Source organism: Scyliorhinus canicula, chromosome 13, assembly GCF_902713615.1.
Source record: "Scyliorhinus canicula chromosome 13, sScyCan1.1, whole genome shotgun sequence".
NCBI lineage: Eukaryota > Metazoa > Chordata > Chondrichthyes > Carcharhiniformes > Scyliorhinidae > Scyliorhinus > Scyliorhinus canicula.
In genome coordinates this window covers 19709985-19730152 of record NC_052158.1, presented here as the reverse complement: position 1 = coordinate 19730152, position 20168 = coordinate 19709985, and the positions used below count along the sequence as shown (strand labels likewise).

At 48.4% G+C, this 20168-nt stretch overlaps 1 non-coding gene across 1 annotated transcript; it reads right to left on the bottom strand.

The window, feature by feature from the left end:
* Positions 1-3593: 3593 nt before the first annotated feature.
* On the bottom strand, positions 3594-3757 carry LOC119976938. The gene has a single exon (XR_005463092.1). It is a non-coding gene; the product is annotated as a U1 spliceosomal RNA (small nuclear RNA).
* Positions 3758-20168: the final 16411 nt, after the last annotated feature.

The window sequence follows — 20168 nt, the reverse complement described above, 5'->3', positions numbered from 1 at the left end:
ACGTGGGAAAAGAATGAGAATTCTCTGGCCCCTGGCCTAACAAACCTCCACGGGTTCACTCCTCCCATCTGGTCCATAAACCCCTCAACACCTTGGCGGCCACCGGCCTCCTACCTGTCCTGGACCTAGAGCGAAACCAATGCTGGATCCAATACTGTATTGAAGTCCCCCCCATTATCCAGCTCCCTGCCTCCAGGTCCAGGGTCCGGCCCAACATGCGCCGCATAAATCCAGCATCGTCCCAGTTCGGGGCGTACACATTCACCAAAACCACCCGCACCCCCTGCAGCTTACCACTCACCATCACATACCTACCTCCATTGTCTGCCACAATGCTCAGCACCTCAAACGACACCCGCTTCCCCACCAAAGTTGCTTCCCCTCGATTCTTCGCGTCCAACCTCGAACGGAAGACCTGCCCTACCCACCCCTTTCTCAGCCTAACCTGGTCTGCCACCCTCAGGTGCGTCTCCTGGAGCATGACCACATCTGCCTTCAGTCCCTTCAGGTGCGCAAACACACGGGCCCTCTTGACCGGCCCGTTCAGGCCTCTCACATTCCAAGTTATCAGCTGGATCAGGGGGCTACCCCCCCCCCCCCCCCCCCCCCCCCTCTGCCGATCAGCCATCACCCTTTCTAGGCCAGCCACGTGCCCGCACCTCCCGCACTCTCCGTTCCACCCAGCAGCAGACCCCCGCCCCGGCTCTCTCTACAGACTCCAGCTTCCCCTTGGCCATTGCAGCAGCAACCCAGTACCCCCCCCCCCCCCCCCCCCCCCCCCCCCCCGGCTAGGTCCCCCCCTAGCTGTGCTGCTCCCCCCATAGCACTCCCGCAGGTCAAGAACAAAGAACAAAGAAAATCACAGCATAGTAACAGGCCCTTCGGCCCTCCCAGCCTGTGCCGATCCAGATCCTTTATCTAAACCTGTTGCCTATTTACCAAGGTCTACTTCTCTCTGTTCCCCACCCGTTCATATATCTGTCCAGATGCATCTTAAATGATGCTATCGTCATCAATTAAATGATACCACCTCCACTGGCAAAGCATTCCAGGCACCCACCACCCTCTGCGTAAAAAACTTTCCACGCACATCTCCCTTAAACTTTCCCCCTCTCACCTTGAAATCATGACCCCTTGTAATTGACACCCCCACTCTTGGAAAAAGCTTGTTGCTATCCACCCTGCCCATACCTCTCATAATTTTGTAGACCTCAATCAGGTCTCCCCTCAACCTCCGTCTTCCCAACGAAAACAATCCTAATCTACTCAACCTTTCTTCATAGCTAGCACCCTCCATACCAGGCAACATCCTGGTGAACCTCCTCTGCACCCTCTCCAAAGCATCCACATCCTTCTGGTAATGTGGCGACCAGAACTGCACGCAGTATTCCAAATGTGACCTAACCAAAGTCCTATACAACTGTAACATGACCTGCCAACTCTTGTACTCAATACCCCGTCCGATGAAGGCAAGCAAGCTGTATGCCTTCTTGACCACTCTATCAACCTGCATTGCTACCTTCAGGGTACAATGGACCACCAAGTCAGCTGACTCCTGCTGATCCCGGACGTTCCCGCCACTCCCTCGACTCCCCAGTGTGAGAATCTCCCCTCCCCACTCGTCCATCAGCGGGTGCTCCTCTCCCGCACCACTCTTCCACCCGAACCCGGCCACCTTCCTTCCCTGACGCGGGAAAAAGACCGCACTTTCCACCAAGCCAGCCCCGCCCCCTCTGGCGCAGCTCCCTTTCACGGCCTAATCCCAGCTCCCCCACCTCAGGCCTTCCTTCTCGCTTCCCCCAAACGGGGCCCTCTTTTCCAACCACCGACGTCCACACTCTCACCAAACCCCCACTACCAACCAAAAAAAAGGGAGAAAAAGCAGTACCAAACAGAACAGAACATCCCCCCAAAACACAACAATCACATCAATCCCCTCGTCACCGACCCTCAATCCGAGTCCAACTTTTCAGCCTGGATAAAGGTTCACGCCTCCTCCGGCGTCTCAAAGTAGTGATGGCGGTTCTTGAAGGTGACCCACAGTCGCGTCGGCTGCAACATTCCAAATTTCACCCCCTTCCGATGCAGCGCCGCCTTAGCCCGATTGTACCCAGCCCTCTTCTTGGCCACCTCCGCGCTCCAGTCCGGACCTCTGTATTCTCCTACCTGCTGCTCCTCTCTTTCTTTGCCCACCTTAGGACATACTCCCTGTCCACGAAGCGGTGGAACCACACCAGCACTGCCCGCGGCGGCTCGTTGGGCTTGGGCCTCCTCGCCAGGACTCGATGGGCCCCCTCCAGCTCCAGGGGCCCCGGCCCCTGCACCCAACAGCGTGTTCAGCATCGTGACCACGTATTCTCCGACATCCGACCCCTCCACCCCCTCGGGAGACCCAGGATCTGCAAGTTCTTCCCCCTTGACCGATTCTCCATGTCCTCAAACTTCACCTGCCATTTCTTATGCAGCGGCTCTACCTTCACCGCCAGGCCCAAAATCTCGTCCTCCGAGGCCTTTTGCTGCACCTCCCGGATCGCCGCCCCTTGGGCCTTCTTGGGTCTCGAGCAGCTTGTCAATCGAAGCCTTCATTGGCTCTAACAGCTCTGCCTTCAGCTCCGTGAAGCAGCGCTGGAGAAACTCCTGCTGCTCCTGCACCCACGCTGTCTGGTCTCCACCCGCCGGCATCTTGGTTTTCCTCCCTCGCACTTTTCGCTGCTCCAAATCTACTTTCGTCACCGCTCCGCTCCTGGACCAATCCAGTGGTTAGCATCAATGCTTCACAGCTCCAGGGTCCCAGGTTCGATTCCCGGCTGGGTCACTGTCTGTGTGGAGTCTGCATGTCCTCCCCGTGTGTGCGTGGGTTTCCTCCTGGTGCTCCGGTTTCCTTCCACAGTCCAAAGATGTGCGGGTTAGGTGGATTGGCCATGCTAAATTGCCTGTAGTGTAAGGTTAATGGGGGGATTGTTGGGTTATGGGTATACGGGTTACGTGGGTTTAAGTAGGGTGATCATTGCTCGGCACAACATCGAGGGCCGAAGGGCCTGTTCTGTGCTGTACTGTTCTATGTTCTATACAGTGCCGGGGAAATATTGCTGTCACCTTCCCACACTGGGAATCAATCGTCGCACAAATGCCGTTGGGAGCCCTAAAAAGAGCCCAAAGTCCGTTTCTGGCAGGAGCTGCCGAACGTGCGACTTAGCTTCGCATAGCCGCAACCGGAAATCTGAAAACAAATCTGTTGGAATTTAACCAAGATTTATCTTTTCTGATACTGGGATAGAGATTGATGAGGAGGTCTTTGGAGTCACAAAGATGTTGATTGTTGTGTCCAAGAGAGGTTTTTAGGGTCATGAGAAGGTTATTGAGAGGCATCTTTGAAGGTTTGTTTGGGGGAAGGGGTGAGGATAGAGATTGATGAGGAAGTCTTTGGAGTCACAAAGATGTTGATTGTTGTGTCCAAGAGAGGTTTTTAGGGTCATGAGAAGGTTATTGAAAGGCATCTTTGAAAGTTTGTTTGGGGAAGAAGTGAGCATAAAAAGAGTTCAGCACCCTTTCGTTAAGTTTGTGAATAACAGTTCTATTTTTGATTTGTAAATCAGGGGAGAGCGCGAACGCAGTCCCCCACTACCACAAATTTTGCAGTCGAGTATCCCGCATTTGGGGACATCGCAGGCGTCAGCACACCCGAAGTGCAATGGGCTAGCCTCATCCTGGGCGAACCACCTTCTTGATCATGGTTTCACCCCTGCCAGGTAAGTATGCTTAAAAACGCTCACAGCCTCCAAGCCCACACCACACATCACATCTTACACTCACAGTTACTGCATTTGCACCGCCCAACTGTCCCTTTACTTACAATTATTTCTACCGAATTCGACTGGTCCTGTTGTCTTATTTTGACAAATTTTCGAATATACCTCTCTCGTAGGAAACACATTGGTAAAAAAGCCTGCTATCTAATTTGCATATTGCCCTCAAAAGGAAGTGAACCGCCCCTCAACCAACCTGTCCGTCAAATACAGGCTCAGCTTTCCGGAAAGGAAACTTTCTCTGTCTAACTTTCTTCAGCAAGGAAAGATTTAACTTCTCTGACACGGGGGGAGAGAGAGAGATTGATGAGGAGATTTTCGGAGTCACCAAGATATTGATTATTGTCGCCAGGAGAGATTTTTAGGGTCATGAGGAGGTTATTGAGAAGAATCTGAGGGGGTTTTCTAAAAAATATATTTGTTTTTTATTTCTTTCCCAACACATACACGCATACTCTTGACACACACAGACACAGAACACAGACACACACACCCAGCACTCACACAGACACCAAACACAGGCACACAGACACACACACCCCGGAGTGACAGACACCTGTCACAGACACAGACCACCAACACACCCAAACCCAGGACATGCACACAATCCCAACACACACACAGACACCTGACATAGATACACACCTTGACACACACCTTCGACAAATCGACACAGGCACCCCGAACATACACAGATCCCTCAACACCCGCCCCCCCCCTCCCCCCACACGACATCGGAGACCCACCCAGGCACACTTACACACACCCAGGCACACATACACCCGACACACACCTGGCAGACATGCAAACACAGGTACCACATATCGCTTGACACACACACACAGCCAACACACACCTGGTGTGTGCGCTTACTGCACACTGTTGCACAGTGGCTAGCACTGCTGCATCACAGCATCAAGGACCCGGGTTCAATTCCAGCCTTGGGTCACTGTCTGTGTGGAGTTTGCGCATTCTCCCCGTGTCTGCATGGGTTTCTTTTTTTTTTAGAGGTCTACAAAATTATGAGGGGCATCGACAGAGTGGACAGTCAGAGGCTTTTTCCCAGGGTAGAGGGGTCACTTACTAGGGGGCATAGGTTTAAGGTGCGAGGGGCAAGGTTTAGAGGAGATGTACGAGTCAAATTTTTTACACAGAGAGTAGTGGATGCCCGGAACTCGCTGCCGGAAGAGGTGGTGGAAACAGGGACAATAGTGACATTTAAAAAAAATATATACTTTTTATTCAAGTTTTTCAATAACAAATTTCCTCCCACAATTTAAAACAAAGAAGGCGTGTTTCCACAGCAACACAAGAAAAGAACTCACCCCCCCAGAATAAATAATAACAAAAAACCAACATCAATACAAGAAAGAAGAAAATAACAACATAGCAAACCCACCGCCGCAAAAACAAACCCCCTAACCATCCCCAAACCCACCCCCCCCCCCCAAGTTGCTGCTGAGACCGACCACTCTCTATCCCTTCACCAGGAAGTCGAGAAAGGGCTGCCACCGCCGAAAGAACCCCTGTACCGACCCCCTCAGGGCAAACTTCATCCTCTCCAACTTGATGAACCCAGCCATGTCCATGATCCAGGTCTCCGAACTCGGGGGGCCGCGTATCCCTCCACTGTAACAGAATCCTGCGCCGGGCTACTAGAGACGCAAGGGCCAGAATGCCGACCTCTCTCGCCTCCTGCACTCCCGGCTCCGAAGCTACCCCAAAGATCGCGAGCCCCCAGCCCGGCTTGACCCTAGACCCGACCACTTCCGACAAAGTCCCCGCCACCCCCTTCCAAAACCCCTCCAGAGCTGGACAAGCCCAGAACATATGGGTGTGGTTCGCCGGGCCTCCCGAGCACCTCCCGCACCTGTCTTCCCATTGAAGAACCGGCTCATTGGTTTAGCTCACTGGGCTAAATCGCTGGCTTTTAAAGCAGACCAAGGCAGGTCAGCAGCACGGTTCGATTCCTGTACCAGCCTCCCCGGACAGGCGCCGGAATGTGGCAACTAGAGGCTTTTCACAGTAACCTCATTGAAGCCTACTCGTGACAATAAGCGATTTTCATTTCATTTTTCATTTAATTTCATTTTCATTTCATTTAATTTCATCCTTGCCCCTGTCATGTGAGGTCTACGCAGCACCTTCAGCTGAATTAGGCTGAGCCGCGAGCAAGAGGAGGAGGAATTCACCCTCTCCAGGGCGTCCGACCACGTTCCATCCTCAATCTCTTCCCCTAGCTCTTCCTCCCACTTCGCTTTGAGCTCGTCTACTGAGGCCTCCTCCTCCTCCTGCATCAGCTGGTAGATAGCCGAGATCTTTCCTTCACCGACCCACGTCCCCGAAAGCACCCTATCCTGCACCCGCCTCGGCGGCAGCCACGGACACTCCGCCACCTGCCTCTTAACAAATGCCCTGACCTGCATATACCTAAAAGCGTTCCCAGGGTGGAGGTTCACCTCCCCACCAGCTCCTCCAGAGTTGCAAACTTCCCATCCAGGAAGAGGTCCCCAAACTGTCTGATGCCTGCCCTGTGCCAACTCCCAAATCCTCCACCCGTATCGGGGCCCAAACTGAGGCCTTCACCCCCCCTATGCCGCCTCCACTGTCCCCAGATTTTAAGGGACGCAACCACCACCGGACTCGTAGAGTACTTTGCCGGGGGGAGTGGAAGTGGGGCCATCACCAAAGCCTCCAGACTCGTACCCGCACAGGATGCCACCTCCAATCTCTTCCATACATCACCCTCCCCTTCCGTCACCCACCTGCGAATCATCGCCACGTTCGCTGCCCAATAATATCCACACAGGTTGGGCAGCGCCAGGCCCCCTACCTCCCTCTGCGCTCCAAAAATACCCTCCTTACTCTCGGGGCCTTCTGCGCCCACACGAACCCCAGAATCGACTTATTCACCCTTCTGAAAAAAGCCTTTGGGATCAATATGGGAGGCACTGGAAAAGAAACAAAAACCTCGGGAGCACCGTCATCTTAATCGACTGGATGCTGCCCGCCAACGAAAGCGGTAGCGCGTCCCACCTCCTAAACTCCTCCTCCATCTGCCCCACCAGCCTCGAAAAGTTAAGCCTATGCATGGCCCCCCAGGTCCTAGCCACCTGGACCCCAAGATACCTAAAGCTCCTCTCAGCCCTCTTCAACGGGAGTTCACCTATCTCCCTCTCCTGATCCCCCGGGTGCAGGACAAACAGCTCACTTTTCCCCACATTGAGCTTATAGCCCGAAAAGTCCCCAAACTCCTCAAGTATCTTCAGCACCTCTGGTATCCCCTCAGCCAGATCCGCGACGTACAACAGCAGATCATCTGCGTACAGCGACAACCGGTGCTCCCCCCCCCCCCCCCCCCCGCACAATCCCCCTCCAACTCTTCGAGTCCCTCAGCGCCATGGCCAGGGGCTCAATCGCTAACGCGAAGAGCAGGGGAGACAAGGGGCACCCTGGAAAGTCGAAAGTCCGCCGACATCCTCCCATTCGTCACCACACTTGCCACCGGGGAGCTGTACAGCATCCTCACCCAGCTGATGAACCCCTCACCAAACCCAAACCTCCGCAACACCTCCCACAGGTAACTCAACTCCACCCCATCAAAAGCTTTCTCCGCATCCATGGACACCACTATTTCTGACTCCACAGCTGCCGGCGCCATCATCATGACATTAAGGAGCCTCCGCATGTTGGCATTCAGTTGTCTCTCCATTACAAACCCCGTTTGATCCTCATGAATCACCGTCGGGACCACATCCTCCACCCTCCTGGACAGCACCTTTGCCAACAACTTGACATCTACATTAAGGAGCGAGATCGGCCTGTAAGACCCACACTGAAGGGGGGTCCTTGTCCCGCTTCAGGAGCAAAGAGATAATTGCCCTGGAATTGTTGGGGGCAGAGCCCCCCCCCCCCCCCCCCCCCCCCCCCCCCCCCCCCAGCCTCATTCAGAGTCCTCACAAGCAGAGGGCCCAGCAAATCTGAAAATGTCTTGTAAAATTCCACCGGGAACCCGTCAGGCCCCGGCGCTTTCCCTGTCTGCATATTTCCCAACGCCTCCACCAGCTCCTCCAACTCGATTGGGGCCCCCAAATCCTCCACCCGCTCGTCCCCTACTCTTGGGAACTCCAGCCTATCCAAAAAGCGATCCATCCCGCCTGCTTCCCTGGGGGGGAACTGCCCGGTACAGCCCCTCGTAAAAGGATCTGAACACCCCATTGATGTCCTTTCCACCCCGCACCAAGTTCCCTCCTGCATCTGTGGCTCCCCCAATTTCTCTAGCTGCATCCCGCTTCCGGAGCTGGTGAGCCAACATCCGACTTGCCTTCTCCCCGTACTCATATACCGCCCCCTGTGCCCTCCTCCACTGCGCCTCCGCCTTCCGGGTGGTTAAAATGTCAAATTCCGCTTGGAGATTGCGCCGCTTCCTCAAAAGCCTCTCCTCTGGGGCATCCGCATATCTCCTATCCACCCTTACCATTTCCTCCACCAGCCTCTCCCTCTCGGCCCTCTCCCCCCTCTCCCTGTGCGCCCGAATAGATATCAGCTCCCCTCTGACTACTGCCTTTAGCGCTTCCCAAACCACCCCAACTTGCACCTCCCCATTATCATTGGTTTCTAGATACCCCTCTATGCCCCTACGGATCCGCCCGCACACTTCCTCCTCTGCCAAAAGCCCCACATCCAACCTCCACAGCGGGCATTGATCCTTCCCCTCCCCCAGCTCCAGATCCACTAAATGTGGGGCATGATCAGAAATGACTATTGCCGAATACTCCGCCCCCACTACTCTCGGGATTAGCGCCCTGCTAAGCACAAAAAAAATCAATCCGGGAGTACGCCTTATGAATATGGGAGAAAAAGGAGAACTCCCTACCCCCCCCAGCTCCAAAAACCTCCAAGGGTCCACTCCACCACCCCCCCCATCTGATCCATGAACCCCCTCAGCACCGAGGCTGCTGCCGGCCTCCTGCCCGTCCCAGACTTCGAGTGAACCAGAGCCGGATCCAGCACCGTGTTAAAGTCCCCACCCAGGATCAATCCCCCTGTCTCCAGGTCCGGGATCAGGCCCAGCATTCGCCGCATGAAACCCGCATCGTCCCAGTTGGGAGCATAAACATTAACCAAGACCACCACTCCCCCTGAAGTCTCCCACTCACCATCACATATCTACCTGCACTATCCACCACCACTTTGGACGCAACGAACGACAGGCTCTTACCGACCAAAATTGCCATCCCACGGTTCTTCGCATCAAGTTGCCACCCAACTTTTTCTTAGCCTCACCTGATCCGTAACCCTGAGGTGCGTCTCCTGGAGCATAGCCACATCCGCTCCCCTCCCAACCCCCTCAAGTGAGCCAAGACCCGGGATTGCTTCACCGGATCATTCAGCCCCCTCACGTTCCATGTGACCAGCCGAACCCGGGGGGCCATCCCCCTCCCCCTACTCCGATCAGCCATAGCTCTTCCTCAACCCGCCACGCGCCCAGGGAGCCCCCCAAGCCCTCTCCCCACGGCGGCCGACCCACCTCCCAACACCCCCCTTCACCATCCATTCCCTCACAGTCCCTGCAACAACAACCCGGTACCCCCCTTTCTTCCTCCCCCCCAAACCCCCCCCCCCCCCAAACTAGGGCCCCCCTAGCTGCGTTACCCCTAACATTGTGCTTCTGTGAGTCAGCTGACTTCTGCTGACCCCGGCTACTCCCGCCATAACCACGACCCCCTCCCCCCGCCCCCGACGCAACACAGCCACCAATCCCTCCCTACCAGCGCCGGCCCCGCCCCCAATTCCTCCGGCGCGGGAAGAAAGCCCGTGCTTCCAACCCGAGCTCCGCCCCTCAACCCAACACGCGGGGAAAAGACGGACACATGACCCATCGGGACCCCAAACCACCCCCCAACCCACCAGTGGACAAAACAAATAAAAAACACCACAGTAAATAAACAACAGTCCAGAAAACAACCCCGAAAAAAACAAAATAGCGAAAACGAACAGGCAACATCAATCAGCAAACACAGCCAATATAAACAACAGGATATCCAGGAGGGCAAAGCCTCCAAACAAAGTACATTTTTCCCCAGCCCCCCAGACCTCAGTTCGAGTCCAAGTTCTCTGCCTGGACAAAGGCCCAGGCCTCCTCCGGAGAGTCAAAATAGAGCTGGCGGTCCTTTGTAAGTGACCCAGAGGCGAGCCGGCTGTAGAAGGCCAAACTTCACCCCCTTCCTATGAAGCACTCCGTTCGCTCGATTGAAGCCAGCCCTTCTCTTCGCTACCTCCGCGCTCCAGTCCTGATGAATCCTAACGTCCGTGTTCTCCCACCTGCTGCTCCTCTCCTTCTTCGCCCATCTCAACACGCACTCCCGGTCGACCAAGCGGTGAAAACGGACCAGTACCGCCCTGGGCGGCTCGTTCGGCCTCGGCTTCCGCTGCAGCACTCAATGGGCGCCCTCCAGCTCCAGGGGACCACAAAACAACCCCGCACCCATCAGCGAGTTCAGCATTAGGACCACATAGGCCCCCAAATCCGAGCCTTCCAGCCCCTCCGAGAGGTCCAAAATCCGCAGATTCTTTTGGCGGGAGCGGTTCTCCATCTCCTCCATCCTCGCCTGCCATTTCTTGTGCAGCTCCTCGTGCGACTCCACTTTCACTGCCAGGCCCAAAAGCCCGTTGTCCGAAGCCTTTTTCTGCAGGTCCCGAATCTCCACGGCCTGGGCCGTCTGAATCGCCACCAGCTTGTCCAGCGAGGCCTTAAACGGCTCCAAGATCTCAGCTTTAAGCCTCTTGAAGGAGCGCTGAAGCAGCTTCTGCTGCTCCTGCGCCCACTGCTGCCACGCTGCTGCTGCTTCCCCGCCTGCCGCCATCTTGCTTTTTCTACCTCTCGCCTTCCCCTGCTGTAAAGCCGATTTTTGGACCGCTCCACTGCGAGTCCAGTCCATCCACCAGTCGCTGGGCACACTGGCTGTGTTTCCCCCCGGGAAAAGTCAAAAAAACGCTGTTGCGAGCTCTTAAAAGAGCCCGAAAGTCCAAAAAAAGCGGGAGCTGCCGAACGTGCGGCTTAGCTCCGCATCGCCGCCACCGGAAGTCGACGATAGTGACATTTAAAGAGCATCTTGACAAATACATGAATAGGATGGGAATAGAGGGATACGGACCCAGGAAGTGTAGAAGATTTTAGTTTGGACGGGCCGTATGGTCGGCACAGGCTTGGAGGGCCGAAGGGCCTGTTCCTGTGCTGTACATTTCTTTGTTCTTTGTTCTTCCGGGTTCCTCCCATAGTCCTAAAATGTGCAGGTTAGATGGATTGACTATGTTAAATTGGCCCTTAGTGTTAAACAAAAATGTGTAGGTTAGGTTAAGGGGTTATTGAGAAGTGAGCTTGGGTGGAATACTCTTTCAGAGGGTAAGTGCAGACTCGGAGGGCTGAATTGCCCTGTAGGAATTCTGTTTATATGACACACCCCCAAGTCCGAAAATTTGTTTCCACAAATTCCGCTGGGCCTGTGGAGTTAATTGTTGTATTTTACAGTGGGTAGCACTGCTGCCTCACGGCGCCGAGATCCCAGGTTCGATCCCGACTCTGGGTCACTGTCTGTATGGGGTTTGCACATTCTCCACGTGTTTGTGTGGGTTTCACACCCACAACCCAAAGATGTGCAGGGTAGGTGGATTGGCCACGCTAAATTTCCCCTTAATTGGACAAAACAAATTGGCTACTCTAAATTTATATTTAAAAAATAAAAAAACAAACAAAAGAAAATAAACAATGGAACCAGGTGAGAGCAGTCCCAATCAGCTGGATGGCAGTAGAGAGATAATGGAGGAAGATAGTGCAGTCACTGTGTCAAAAAGACTGGAGACAGGTCAAGAAGGATGAGGAGGGAAAATCTACCTCTCCCACAGTCACATATAAATTGCCCCTTAATTGGAAAAAAAATAATTGGGTAATCTAAATTTATAAAAAAAAAGAACAAACAAAAGTACAGCACAGGAACGGGTCCTTCGGCCCTCCAAGCCTATGCCAGAGAATTCCTACAGTGCAGAAAGGGGCCTTCAGGCCCATCAAGTCTGTACCAACCCTCCGAAAGAGCACCATACCTAGGCCCACCCCCACGCCCTATCCTCGCAACCCCACCCGACCTGCCCATCTTTGGACAACAAGGGGCAATGTTTGCATGGTCAATCCACCTAACCTGCACATCTTTGGACACTAATGGGCAATTTTTGCATGGTCAATCCACCTAACCTGCACATCTTTGGACACTAATGGGCAATTTTTGCATGGTCAATCCACTTAACCTGCACATCTTTGGACACTAATGGGCAATTTTTGCATGGTCAATCCGCCTAACCTGCACATCTTTGGACTGTGGTAGAAAGTAGAGCACCCGGAAGAAACCCACGCAGACACAGGGTGAACGTACAACTCCACACAGTCACCCAAGACCGGAATTGAACCCAGGTCTCTGGTGCTGTGAGGCAGCAGTGCGAACAACTCTGTCACCATGCCACCCCTTAATGGAGCATACATTAGGATTAAAGATTGTGCAGGGCACAGGGACCTGGACATTCACATTTAAATGTGACAGACGTAACGAGAAAATAATTAAGGAGGCATATTGTCTTTCTTGTCTTTACAGAGATTGGGTTCGAAAGCAGGAAAGTTATTGTTGAATCTTAGAATTTGAATCCAGTTTTATTTAATTTACGGTTGCCGGTTGTTGTTGAGACGTTGCTGAAACTCAGTAGAAATTCAAGTTAAAAACTTGTCAGGTGCAAATAAGAATTGTTTTATTGAAGTTCATTGGTTACAACTTGAAAATGATTTAAAAGGTAGTTTGTAGACAATTTGATTTTCTTCAAAGAATCACAGGAATTATCTTCTGAGACAATAGCCTGAACACAACTTTAAAAGTCAAAGGCTGAAGTCAAAGTACGAAAATGAAATAGGAATACAGAACTCTTTTCTAATTCTCTTCCTTTACTTTCTCTCTCTCTCTCTGTCTCTGTCTTGTTCTCTTTGTCTCTTTCCTGTCTCTTTCTCTCTGTGTCTTTCTGTCTGTCTTTCTGACTTTCTGTCTTTCTTTCTTCTTGTCTTCTTGTCTAAAATGGTGGCCAAATCATCCATGGATATACTCTTTCATATCTGTCTTAAGCGATCCGATCACACCCCAATATAATCCTAATTGGTTTAAGCTATATTCAAAACACATTTGATTTGATAACAAGCCATCCATCCTCCCAATGCAACGCCACTTCCAATTGTTGCTTATCTGCAACAATTGAGACGTTAGTCATCTCATCATGCTATTATTCCGAAAATATAAATGAAACTGTATTTTGACACAGTCTAAAATGTTTCAGCTTGCATACGTTATGGAATGTGGTTCAGGCTGTTATCACAAGTGGCCAGAAATCAGAACAATGGAGCCTTTAATTATACCACCTTAAAACCCATGGGATTTCGCTGCTGCCCTTGAAAGAATGTGATGTTTTTATCAGTGGTTCTGTTTTTCCCAAACACATGTCTGAGTTTGGAAGTTGTATATTTCTTTCATTTTAAAACTAGGATTTAATATTTCTGTCTTAAACAATCTTCTTACCTATATTAAGTGTATTTAAAATACCTGACTTCTACAGTCGCCCCTTTGATAAATCGAAAGATCAAGTGAGATATATCAGAATAAGATAAAAGATATCATTAAAGCGATAGGATAGGTAAAAGCGCAAAGAATAATTCATTCATATTGTCATTGCAGATTTAAACAATAGAATGGAAACTTAGTATTGCAACAAGTATTTCAACAATAATCATTAAAATTCTTAAAGAATCATTATTACAAAATAACAATTAATGAATTAGTCAAATTTGATGCTACAGATTCAGTATTAATAGATTATACAAATAATTGATTGATATTACGGTTAACATTTCAACAAAAGTATTTCACCTCAAATTCATCAATTGGGGGTGCAGTAGGGTTAGTGTGAATCATTCTGACAGTTGGCCCCCTGCGCTTAGCGAATAGTTCTTTGATGCACGTAGCACATTGGTATGTCATATAAATGATGAATCCAGCTGCACAGGAGAATAGGATTATTCTCATTATGGACATTCCTGTGTGTCCAAACCACCCGCAAATTCTATCCCAGAGAGAGAGAACTTGGGATGGATCAAGTTTTTTGATTTCTTTTTGGATATGTAATACCAAATCTTTAACTTCTTCAGAGTTATCAGGAATGAAAGTGCAACATTCTGCACCAATCAGGGCGCACGTGCCACCGTTTTCGGCTAGCACATAGTCAAGTGCCATTCGATTTTGCAATACCACGGTTCGAATTGTTCGCATTTCGTCAGAGATTTTGTCTAGGGCAGTGGCAGTGTATTCTGCCACATCCTGTATGATGGTTGTTATTTTATTTAACTCATTCTCCATCCTTACTTCCCAATAGAAAGGAATGAATCTAGCAAAAATTGCATCTCTAAAGGTGATAGAACGTTTTTTTCTTTGAACAGTCATTTCTGAAATATGCAGGAGATTAGTCACATGACGAATGGCAGGTACCATGTATCCTAAATAGCAAGATCCTGACCAGGATCTTGGGAGCCAGGGATATGCTTTATCATCACAAATAAAATAAGTTCCATTATAAGCAGAATATGAGTAAATATATTCTAAGAGCCATTGGTCTTCGAATGTTTTATTATTTCTGAGGTTAGGTATGCCTGTTATCCTTGAGGACCGCATAACTCTTTCTAAGCGGTCGTTAGTACATTTAAAAGCTGTGTTAACATCTACATAGTTAGTACAATTACTATTACCCATTGGTATCCCTTTAGGGTCCTTACTGATGAGGCAAATTGATCCTTTTTGTTTAATATTAGTTGGGAGGTTAAGATGTTGAGGTTTTTTGTCAGGGTTAAATTGAAGTTGGTGCCATCCTGAAAAGGTGTTTAGTGGATAGCCTGCAGATTTCCATAAGTTAATAGATTTTTGGATGTCAACCTGGTACCTCCCATTTTCACATGTATATGCTCCAGAACGGGTCACCACAGAGCGAGGGACACTTTGATAGATGTACCATTCTGCTGTTTCTGAAGCATTAAAGGGAATAGTTAGAAAGGGAATACCCTCCCCTGAGTTAGTAGGGGTTGCAATGCATACCCAACAATTAGAAATGTTAAAGTTTTCAGCATATATCTTAGCTCTGTAAAGGAATGTGTTCTTATTCATTTCTGATACAACATTCACAAAGTCAATCAAATAACTGAAAATTAAAATTGCGGCAAACATTTTACTTGTACGCGCGCTTCACGTGCGATGCGTGAATCCAACTTTTCTTTCCTTTTAACTTAACAGCGGATTGGGTGGTGAGAAGGATTACGAAAGGACCTTTCCACTTTGATCCCAAAGGTTCCTTTTGCAGCTTTTTGACGTACACTTCTTCACCGGGCACCAGGTCGTGTCCACCCTCCGGAGGATCACCCCACGCAGTTAATACCTGTTGAGAAGCAAAGCTAACAGCATTTGTTAGATTTTGACAGTAAGACAGCAAAGCATCACTCATTAAATGACAGTCTGCTTTCCTCAAGTCAATAGTTCCTGGCAGAGACATTGGTCTGCCTGTGATGATTTCAAAAGGGCTCAGGCCTGTTGTTCTATTTGGTGTTGCTCTAATGCTGCATAATACTATTGGCAAAGCTTGGACCCAATTCATGCCTTCCTGGCTGTATTTAGACAGTCTTTCTTTCAAAGTTCGATTCATACGTTCCACTTGTCCTGATGATTGTGGATGATAAGGACAGTGTAAATTCCAGTTAATGTTTAGTAGTTTACAGACTTCCCTACAAACAGCTCCTGTAAAGTGGGTTCCATTGTCTGAATCAATGCTAGCTGGTACTCCCCATCTGGGAATAAAGTCTTGGCATAGCACTTTGGCTGTATGGGCAGCTGTCCCTCTTCTAGCTGGAGCAGCTTCCACCCATCTGGAGAATTTATCCACTATTACAAGCACGTCATTGTACTGTTGACATTTAGGAAGAGTGATGTAATCTACTTGTAAGTCCTGGAATGGACCTGTGGGAGCAGGAGCTCTTAATTGAGGCATTGATGTTATAGGACCCAAGTTATTCTTTTGACAGGTTACACATCGGTTTGCTACCAATTGTGCATGTTTTTTGAATCCTTTACCACACCAACTTCTATGGAATCGATCCATCATTTGTTGAGGTGATATGTGTCCCCATGAATGAATTTGTTGAGCTAAGAAGGGCATTAGTGATTGCGGTGCGACTGGTTTACAAGTTTGAACTTCTCTCCAAATTTCATCATCATATGGTTGAATACCTGATTCTAACCATTTCCATTTTTCTTCCTTTGTACAATCATTCTGCATTTCACGTAAATCATGTAATAAGGTGGTTACTCCCAATTTGTAAATGTGACTGGATTCCTGATGCCAATGAGAGGCACAAAGGGAGGCAGCTTCCCTTGCTGCTTGGTCCGCAAGAGCATTTCCTCTTGCTTCCATAGTGTCCTCATGAGTATGGGCTTTACATTTTAGAACTGATACTTCTTTGGGCAAGGTCATAGCTTCTAGAAGATCTCGTACTTCCTTTCCATTTCGGATAGGTGTACCTGCTGTTGTGAGAAATCCTCTTTTTCTCCACAGTTGGCCAAAATCATGTGCTACTCCAAAACCATATCTGGAGTCAGTATAGATGTTAGCAGTTTTATCTCTTGCCACATGACATGCTTCTGTAAGTGCCTTTAATTCGGCCTGCTGAGCTGATGTAGCTGGGGGCAAACTTCCTTCAGCTAATACTTCATATGGGCTTGTGACTGCCCACCCAGCTTTCCTGATACCCTTGTCAATAAAAGAGGAACCATCTGTGAATAGGATTAAATCTGGGTTCTGTAGTGGCTCTTCTTCTACTAAGCGTACTTCTTCCATTTCCTCTATTATTTTCACACAGTTATGCACTTCTCTCTCTCCCTCCCCTTGTTCCTCGGGAAGCGGGAGCAAGGACGATGGGTTTACAGGACTGGCTTTGTGAAAATATAGGTTGGGAGCTTCCAAAACTGCTGTCCATCTAGCTGATGTAATTTGTGACACTCTATTCATGGATAGTAGAGAATGGACTGAATGTGGACATTTAATGATTAACTTTTGGTCTAGAACAAGTCCAGATGTAATCATTACAGCTCGACATGTAGCTTCCATGGCTCGTAAGCAACTGCCAAATGCTAGTGCCACATTGTCAAGTTTAAGGGAATAGTACCCAACTGGTCTTAACTGATCACCATGTTCTTGAGCTAGTACTGCAGTCATGTAACCATCTCTTTCATGAACAAACATGGTAAAAGGTTTTCCGTTGTTTGGAATACCTAAGGCTGGCGCTGAACACAGGACCTTTTTCAAATTCAGAAATGATTGTTTTTGTTCAGAATTGAGTTTAACTCGATCTTTTGATTTTCTGTTTCCTTTTAGAAGATCATTCAATGGCTGGCATAACTGAGTATAAGAATCAATCCAATTTCTGTTAAAATTACAGAGTCCCAAGAAAGATCTGACTTCCTGTACAGTTGAGGGTTCTTTAGCTGCTTTGATGGCAGCTGTTCTGTTCTGAGTAAGTTCCCTTTTGCCTTTGGAAATTTTCTGTCCCAAGTAAACAACTTCTTCCTGGGTAATTTGTGCTTTTGCAAAGCTAGCTTTGTGACCATTTGCACTGAGGTGGTTCAAGACCACCCGTAAGTCCTTTTCAAGGTCATCTTTATTGATGGAGGCTAACAGAACATCATCTACATACTGAATAATGGTTGAAGGCAGATCAGGCAGTTCCCTGATGTGATTCTGCAGAGCCATGTGGTAAACAGTTGGGCTATTGTGAAAACCTTGCGGTAGTCTAGTCCATGTGTACTGTTGCTGATTAACTGTAAAAGCAAACCATGGTTGTACTTGTTTAGCTAATGGTACTGACCAGAAGCCATTTGCCATATCAATGACTGAAAACCACTGAAGGTCAGGAGTTAAAGAGTTAAAAATTGTAGACGGATCTGCCACTAAAGGAGCTTTTCTGACAATGAATTGATTTGCCTTTCTGTAGTCAATAGTAAGGCGCCATGTACCATTAGCCTTTTTCACAGGCCATACAGGGCTGTTTGATGAACTGTGAATACGCACTAAAATATCCCTTTCTTCAAGTTGTTTTATTATAGGTAGAATACCTTGAATTGACGTTTTGCTAATGGGGTATTGTTTGGTACAAGGTGGAGCTGATCCCATGAAAGTAACTGGTTCCATTTTCAAAAGACCACAATCATTTTTGTCAATTGCCCAAATTGGATGATGTTGTATTTCATCCTTTTTTATGTGTCTAATGGACCAGGTAATTTTCCCATTATTGAAATTGAGTGAAGAATTTAGTTGTGATAAGATGTCCATACCTAGAAGTGCTTGTGTTACCTGACCTACCCATATTGATGCTATCAGTTGATGTGGTCCAAATTCTAAGAGCAGTGGTATAGTCTTCCGAAGAGGGACAGAGTCTCCTCCTGCAGCCAAAGCTTCAATTTTCTCTGAAGTCAGGGGAAAGAAAGCAGCATTCTGTTCAGTAACACAGGTAAGTTCAGCTCCAGTATCAAATAGAAAATCGATATCAATACCTTCCACTCTTAATGAAATATATAATCCATCATTTTTCTGCTGCAAAAGTGCATGTAGAGAGAAATGGAGAGAATCATCAAGAGTGGGGTCTAGTAGATTTTTGAATTATCACACAGAGGACGTCTTTGAGCTGGAGGACAGCTGTTTAACATTTCATTCATAGCATTGTTATCATCGTGTATAATCCTACGTGGGTACGGTTCGTCCCCATGTGGGTAAGATTTCTCCCTACATGGGTAAGATTCCTCCCTACGTGGGTAAGGTTCCTCCCCACATGGATAAGGTTGGGAGGTTTTAGAATCCCGGTACGTAAGTCTGGGTCTGTCTTGTTGGAACGTTACCCTAGGTGCATCTTGTTTGTGCGCATTACGTGGTTGACCACGAGGTGGAAATGTATTGTAGTGAAAATTGTCTACCTCATTATCATCTCTCGAATCCATCCGTGGTTTAAGATAGCATTTTGCCATCCAGTGTCCTACTTTACCGCAGTAAAGACATTGTGGTATATTTTCCTTACGTGATTTTAATGGAGCCAGGGTACATGTTTGCCCTGAATCTTGTGGTGGTGCTTTAGTCACTGCTGATGAGCTTGTCCGATTGCGTAAACCACGATCTATCTGAATGCACCGGTCAACTATGTCTCGGTATGTGCCAGTTTTGGCCCAAGCTGGTAAAACCAAATTCAAGGCATCAGAAACTTCAGGTTTAACACCGGCTACAAAAGCCGTTTTTAATGGATTTAAATTGCTTGCATCCCATGTGTCAGTTTCGTCTGTAAGTGTCATTCCCGAATATTCCATCCAAGTCTGTAAAAATCTGTCCTCAAAATCCTGAATATCTTCATTACTTTTTTGAATGCAAGATGTGATCTTAGACCAATCGGTCCTCGGGGGGCGATATGTTAATAGCCAATCCCTGATTGCGAGCCAACCAGCGTCTAAATTTTGCAAATTGTCTCCAAGGGAAAATTCCACCTCAGTTCAAAGGGTTGAAATTACGCGAGTACCGAGCATGATAGTTAGAACTTGTACTCCATCAAATGGGTGGAGACTGTAAATGGATTTTAATCTGTTAATTCCATTCCATGTGGACATACCACCCTTTTTAGGATGTGGGAGATTTTTGGACCATTCGTCAATTTGTGCAGGCTCTGCTGGTTCCTGAGTCCATTGATGATCAAATATGTTTCTAGAGATAGTTTCACCTTCTTCCTCTATTTTTTTGCTTCCAACTCTAACCCGTTTGGGTTTTAAAGGGGGTAGTTGAATTAATTTAGTATTACGCTTTGTAGGAACACTATCTTCGTCTGATTCATTTGGCAGAGGAATTAATTTATTCATGACACTTGATTTTGGCTGTGCATTTGCCAATTGTGCCACTAGGTGGGCTGCTTGTTGAGTTTGTGTTACTTCAGCTGCTGTTTGAATCCAGTCTTTTAGGACCTTGCCGCTTTCAGTGGCAATGTTTAAATCTTTTTTTAAAACATATCTTTCTTCGATTAACTTGCAATTATTATATTCAATTCGCTCAGTTTTTGATTGCAACCTTTGATATCTTGACTCAACTTCAAAAATTTGATCTTGTAATTCTGCTGTTTGAATAGATAACTTCTGGAGTTTAGAGGTTTTGTTTTGCAATTCTGTTCCAATTTCATCATAATGTTCAAGTTTAGATTCTGCATCTTGCAGTTCT